Source organism: Triticum dicoccoides, chromosome 7B (genome assembly GCF_002162155.2).
Source record: "Triticum dicoccoides isolate Atlit2015 ecotype Zavitan chromosome 7B, WEW_v2.0, whole genome shotgun sequence".
Lineage (NCBI taxonomy): Eukaryota > Viridiplantae > Streptophyta > Magnoliopsida > Poales > Poaceae > Triticum > Triticum dicoccoides.
The window spans coordinates 230,988,041-230,995,690 of NC_041393.1; positions in this window are offsets into that span (position 1 = coordinate 230,988,041).

Consider the following 7,650-nt stretch of genomic DNA (forward strand, 5'->3'; position numbering starts at 1 on the left):
CCGCCCCTGGGCCTAAGGCCACAGAGACAGGCCCAGCCGGCCAGGCCCAGCTCCCCTCCCTCCTGTTCCCCCGGTGCGTGCCGCTACAGGGGCACGTCCCCGCCCGACACCTTGCCGGTGCCGACGCTGGGAGGGGATAAGGACGCCCCGATGCCTCGGCCCCTCGCCTCCCACTCGCCCACTTGCCACTCCCCTCTCCCTTGTCGCTCGCTCTCCCCTCTGTTCTCCACCTCACCGAACGCAGCTGTCTCCGCGCCACTCCGGTCACGCGGCCACCGGCGTCCCCGTGCCTCCTCTTGGTGACCAGAAGCTCCACCGACGACGGTACTCCCTCTCCGACCACGAGCTCGAGCTCGGCGCCACCTCACCAACCGGATCAACGCCGCCTTCCCCATTCAATCGCCATCGTCTTCCTCCACTCCGGCCAGCTCTGCTGCTCCTAATCCATTCGCCGGCCTCCATGAGCCGCTTGGTGAGCCTCCGCGTTGCTCCCTTCCCTCTCTTTCATGTTCTAGCACGCTCGGTCGCCGTCCCCGTGAAGCTGGGCTCCGCCGTCCGCCATGGCCGGCGAGCTCGTCGTTGTCGTGCCCTGTAGCTTCTTCTGTTGATGTGTGCGTGCTCGTGGCGTTGCGTAGATGCCGCCTCGGGATATGCCTTGTTCGATCTCGCCGCACGAACCTGTTTCCATCGTGCCCGAACGATGACCACCACCCAGCTCAACGTGGCCGACGACTCCGGCCTCCTCAACTCCGGCTACTGCCACCCGATGACGCGCTGCATCGCCCGCGTCCGAGGGAGACAAACCGTGCCCACTCACTGCTTGCCTCGCTCGCCGCTCACCACGGCCGCCCCTGACCTCCTCCACTACCAACACCTGCGCGCGTCGCCGTGCATCCACCGAGCTCCGTCGCCACCGTTGCTGATGTTTTGCTCCTCACCGACCTCCCCCGCTCACGTAGTTGCCCCCGATCGGCGTGCCACAGCGAGCCCGATCGGACACGCCTGCCCGCGCAGCGAACGGCTGCCGGAATCCGCAGGCCAGAGTTCCTCTCCCGCCGCGCCGTAGTTAGCCGCAGGCGTGGCCGGCTTAACTAACTCTAACCCAAACCTTAATCCCCAATGACAGCCGGGCCCCACGCGTTTAATTATTTGCTAATAAAAAATGTTTTGTTTAAATAAATAACTGACAGGTGGGGCCCGCATCTTTACTGTTCAGTGGATGAGATCCGCTGAGTCAGCATGCTGAGTCAGCACCAGTGCCCACCAGTCAGCCTCTAGTTGACTAGTCTATTGACCCAATCAACAGGGCCCACCAATCAGCCCCTATGTGTGCTACCTGGGTACAATTCTGGGTGCATGTAGCACTTTGTGTTTTTATTTTCGAGTTAATAGAATCTTCAGATTATATGTTTAAAACTTTGAAAAAACATAGAAAATAAACCGTAGCTCGGATGAATTCTATATGGAAGTTGCTCAGAATGACGAGACGAATCCAAATACGCGGTCCGTTTACCTGTTAGATGCCTCTAACTATCTGAACATGGAACTTTCCCCCTCCGGTCATCTATTTGACACATGTCTGGAACCGGGAAAACATTCCCGGTTGAATTCCCCCTTCACCTTTATCGTGTAGCCATACATTAGGTCACACCCGGCACATCATAATGCCATGTTATGCTTTGTGATGCTATGTTTGCTTTATATTTACTGTTTCTTCCCCTCTTCTCTTTGATAGACCCCGAGACCGATGTTGCCCCTGTGATCGCCTACGTCGACGATGACCCCTCCTTGCCAAAGCAACCAGGCAAGCCCCCCCCTTTGATCATCCTGATATCTCCCATTCCATTTTCTCATGCTTGCATTAGATTTTGCTACTGTTCTTGTTTGCTCCTATTCTAATGCATAGCCTGCTTTTGTAACCTGCTTATTGTTACCCTACCTGCTTATCCTAAACTGCTTAGTATAGGTTGGTTAGTGATCCATCAGTGACCCCCCACCTTGTCCTTGTTGCCCTTGCTTCATCATTGAAGACCCGATCAACGGGATCAAAGACCAGGTCCCGGCACCGCACATCACTTCCCCTTAGTTGCTCGACACTACTAGGTTACTATCGAGTGCCGGGGGTGAGACCTCATCAGCACTTCTGATGTTAACCCGGTAGTGTAGCTATTCGGTCATGCTCATCGAGGGTGATTTCCTCCTTAACCACTTCCGATACGACTCTGTCGTGCAACCCCTCAAGTGTGGACCTCAAGGGTGGTTCCTCTTCCGTCCACCTTGATGATTACATCGAGTGGAATCCGCCGGGGGTGACTCCTCAGGTTTTCCCCTTGGTGTTAGACACACGGTTACTATGGTTACTATGACTTTACACTGAACCATGTTACTAAAGACGGTTCGGCCCTGAGGGGTACCCGCACGAGCATATTTGCGAGTGATGAGGAGTCGGGTTGACTTGGGAGGTGCCCGCGAGATACTTACGAGGCGTGGCCAGGCCTTCCTAGCCCTTGCCACAAGTCCTCGAGACGAGGCAACGGGGTCACATCTTTCGTGACTCTCTGCTTGTTACCGCGCATTCCTAATCCACTACGATTTGGATATTTGATCCGAGGGGCCTCTGGCCTGATAGCACTAACCATCACGTGGGCATAGTATGGGCGTTCTGCGTCGTATACATCAGCCAAAGCTTAATAGACTTCAGCGACTGAGCGGCGCGCGCCGGGTTGGACTGTGTAAGCACCTGCCTTTTTGAAGGAGGTAGCTAGGTCTGCTCACCGGCCGCGTACGCAACATGCAGGAGTTCCCAGGGCGATGGCCCATGACCCTTGGGGGCATAGGTTTAGTTCGACGTGTTGACCTCTCTATTAAGCCTAGGTCGGGTTGCGGTGTATTGTTTGGCCGAGGCTAGGCATGACCCAAGAAAGTGTGTCCCTGCAGGGAATAAAACATCTATCGATAGCCTGTCCTATGGTAACGGACACTTGGAGTTGTATCCCGATCGATACAACTAGAACTGGATACCTGTGATGAGAATTGGATTGTGATGAGAAATGGATAGTACGGCTCTGGGATTTCTTTCTTGCAAGGAGTCGAGAAAGGATCTCTGGCCGAGGTTGATAACACTACTACTACTTTACTTTATGCTACTCTGCTCCCTCCTGTTTGCTTCAAGATGGTGGTTTCCAGAAGATGCTAGTCTTCGATACAACTAGCTTCTCCCCCTCTTATTCTGGCATTCTGCAGTTGGTCCACATATACTACCCCTTTCATTGATACAGATGCATAAGTAGTGTAGATCCTTGCTTGCGAGTACTTTGGATGAGTACTCACGGTTGCTTTCCTACCCCTTTTCCCCCTTCTTTCTTCTTTCTGGTTCTTACAACCAGATGGTTGGAGTCCAGGAGCCAGATGCCACCTTTGACGACTGCTACTACCCCGAGGGTGCCTCCTACCACGTGACGGAAGCCGACGACCAGGAGTAGTTAGGAGGCTCCCAGGCAGGAGGCTTTGCCTTTTCGATCGATGTTGCTTTTATGCTAGCCTTCTTAAGGCAAACTTGTTTAACTCATGTATGTACTCAGATATTGTGGCTTCCGCTGACTCGTTTGTATTCGAGCTAATGTATTCGAGCCCTCGAGGCCCCTGGCTTGTAATATAAAGCTTGTATTATTTTAATTTGCGTCTAGAGTTGTGTTGTGATATCTTCCCGTGAGTCCTTGATCTTGATCGTACACATTTGCATGTATGATAAGTGTACGATTGAATCAAGGGCGTCACAAACACACAACATCTGTTAGCCGTGTGCGGTTCCTCCCTTCACCGATTACACCCTCGGTCATATCTCCGTAGTGCTTAGGCGAAGCCCTGTGTGGATCACGTCTGCATCACCATCACCACGTTGTCGTGTTGACGGAACTCATCTCCCTCGACACTTTGCTTGATCAAGAGTTCGAGGGACGTCATCGAGCTGAACGTGTTGTAGGATCGAAAGAAGCTAGGTCTAGACGGGGCTCAGTACTGCAGGATGCTGCTAACGCGACACTACGATCAGAGACCCTTCGACGAAACTGTGTGTGATGCCATAATCGCAAACGATGGTGTAAAAAAACAATCAAAAAAGGTGCAAAACATTTGCGATGGAGGACACATCAAGCACGGTTCAGATTTTAGTTTTGTGTGTGATTCAGGGCATACGGTTCAGTTAAATTAATCGTTTTCGATGAGGGGGACGAAAGAAACGGGCAGCAAGATGAAGGTGTGTGCGATGTACAGCATACGGTTCACTCTAATGAACTGTTTGTGATTAGGCAACACAAAAGAAACGGTCAGCCAGATGAAGGTGTGTGCGATATACAGCATGTGGTTCACTCGGGCGAACTGTTTGCGTTGACACAAGAGAACAGAAATGGTTCAACTTAACAAGACATGTGTGTTGTGCGATAGGATTGCATATAGAATAACAACATATATATATACACACACTTATAAGGACATGCTTGCATAACCAAATTAAACATCCACTTACATAGGTGGCTACTACATCCATGGCATTTGCACACACCAAAGTAAACTATTACATGCATAACTACATAGGTGGCTACTACACACATGACATTTCCACACACACCAATAAAGTAAATTATATATTACATGCATGATTAACTAGCATAAACGATCATCTGATCATCATCTACTTCTTGTGACACTTGCTCTGCTTGTGGCTCGATCCGGGCTCGTCGATTTGGGTAACGAGGCATTTCCTCATGTCAACGATCCGCCTGTGCATCTCGTAGCATGTGTACACGCTCTTGGCCGCAAACTTGAGCTGAGCTTCATCCAGTTGCCGCATCCAGGCCCCATGCCAGGATACAGGACTTGTTCTCTGCGCATCCTGCTTCATCTTTTTGTAGTAGGGGTCGATGATGGCCGAGGCGAGTTCGACTAAGGAGTCCTGCTTCGTGCTCCCCTGGACCCTGTAGTGGTTTCGACAAGGTTCTTGCAGGACAAGCCCGTAACACTGAGAGCTTTTACATTGTCCTTGGTATCCACCGTGGCGAACTTGTAGTCGGTGCTGTTGACAAACCTGTTGAAACGGTCGCAAGGCTCTATGGCCATGCAATAGTGGTAGATGAGGACATGATGACGCACGCACAACTGGGCGATGGTAACCTTCTGATCTATGCCAGGACGACCGGCGGTGTACTGGAGGTCGATGTCAACCACCTTGTACTTGTCTCCAGCAAGCAACTGCTCAACATTGTTGATATAGTCGTCCACCACGGCCGGGTCGATGGTGTACACCACCGAGAGATCCGTCTCCCTCGCGTGGGTCTCCACTCTATGCTCGCCGAACTCCATTGGAGCGCCGTCGGACACCGCCTCTCTATGTGTCATTGTGGGTGTGCTTGTTGTGTTGTGGGGCGTGATCGAAAGGTTGAAGAGACTAAGGTTATAATGGCCGCAGGAATTAAAGGGGAAGCCAGACGGCCAGGAATATCGGCAGGCCCTGATGGCAGTTCTAATTTGCAGCGCGTAACTCCAGCGTGCCGCACGTAACTGCATCGCGTGGCAACGCGCGTGGCGCAACCGCATGCATATGGGGCCCCCGATGTGATCGTGTGCACGCCCAACCGTTGGCAGAGCACGCATGGAGGGACGCGAGCAGAGCGCTCTGCGGTCGCCTCAACGGCAAGCAACCATATATATATGCATATAGCAGTTGAACACGCAAGGAAAAGTTGTCCACAAGCCGAGCGCACCGACGGATGCGAGTAGAGCGCGCCGCGGCGCCTAACGGCGAGCATACCATGCTGCGGCGCCTAACGACGGGATAGAAGTTCATTCAAGCCAATCAAAATAAGACTGGAACGGACATGTCTATATTGAGCAAAGGGATCGCACATGTCTGTATTGACGGGAACGAGAATGCAATAGCAAAATAAGAATTAAGGACATGATGATGCGATCGTAGTGGTGGTTACAGGAGGCAAGCAGAAAGATGCATCCATCAATGTATGACCTCCTCCTCCTCAACACAGTGCGCCGGCCTGGCCACCGACCTGCGGCTAAGGAGCGGTGGCTTGTGTGGCGAGGTCAAGGTGCTTCTCAACTAAGGCATCCAAGGCTTCCAGCCGGCTGAAGAAGGCCAACGTCGTAGCGTCCTTACTAGCCTTGTAGATACCTATGTACATGATTTGTTCGTACACATGGATGTGTAGGTCGACGGTTTCTTGCAGGGCGAGGCGCCTCGCGGCGAGCGCGACCTCCATGTGGACATTCTTCGTGGCATCAGCGGGCAGTCGCAGGGCCACCAGTGCTTCAAAGAGGTTTCGACCATGGAGGCCGATTAGGGTGGCAGGCAATGAGGAGCCCGGGCGCGCGGGCTGGAGGAGTACATCGATGTCGTCCGCGAGCTTCTTGACGACGGTGAACCTGTTGGTGCTCCGAATGATCATCTAGTCCAACTAAGAGTCGTAGCTGGCGTCGACGGCGGCCATCCACCAGCTGATCGCCAACACCGTATGGAGACGATCCATGGTGCCATGCCACAGGACGACATCGTGGACCATCTGGCACAGCCGGTTGCTGCTCGCGTGCATCGCCGCCATGGGTCTAGAGTGGGCACTTTTACACTTATTAGTGTAGGTGCTTAGGCAAATGCTTAGGTGCATATGATGTGGTAGATGCATTGGACTGGAGGGGCGCCTTTATATGAGTGCAAACTGCATTGCATTCACATCATGCTGCCTCTTTTCCCGGTCCTCCCATTACTTCCCTCATGCATTCACACGATCCTAATTGAAGGAGGATGCATCATTGGCCGTTCAATATTTAGGGAACCGCTACCCTCTCCCTCGTCTGCATTAAAGCTGTATCAGGAACTGCGCCGCCCGCTGTCAAATCAAATAGTACAGCGCCGCCCCGCTAGTGATTCACACGGGTCATCCAAAAGAACCGTGTGTGTTCAAGAGATGCACAAATCCTGCTCTCACTTTCTGGACCTAAGCATGCACCCAAGGACCAGAGTTTTGATTTTTCAACAAATTTATATGCACCGGAGCATGTGCATGTAGTTCAAATTTGAATTATGCACATAAATGCATTGAAAACTCACTTAATGCATAAAAATGTCCAAATGAACCCCAAAAAATCACAAAAAATAACACAACACTCATGTTGTTCTATGTTGACATGAGAAAATTTGAAAGCAACTAGAGGCAATGGATATCGTTTCGTCCCCAAAGTTGGGGCGTTCCCTACCGAAACCATCATGCTTGTTGTGAGAAGCTCTGTGGTTTGTGAGAAGCATATACCCAAACCTGCCCCAAATGGGACAAAAACTTTACCATGCCATGTTGATGCCACTCCATGATAGCATGCCAAGTTTCATGAATTTCAGAAGAGTTTTGGATTTACTAGAATTTAAAAACCAGGTATCTCAATGTTTGCGGCCGACTGAAGGTGGCAGGGTGCTTGACATTCATTCCCATTTCTTGCATGGGACCTAAGCATGCACCCAAGGACAAAGGTTTGATTTTTCAACCAATTTATATGCACCGGAGCATGTGCATGTAGTTCAAATTTGAATTATGCACATAAATGCATTGAAAACTCACTTAATGCATAAAAATGTCCAAACGAACCCCAAAA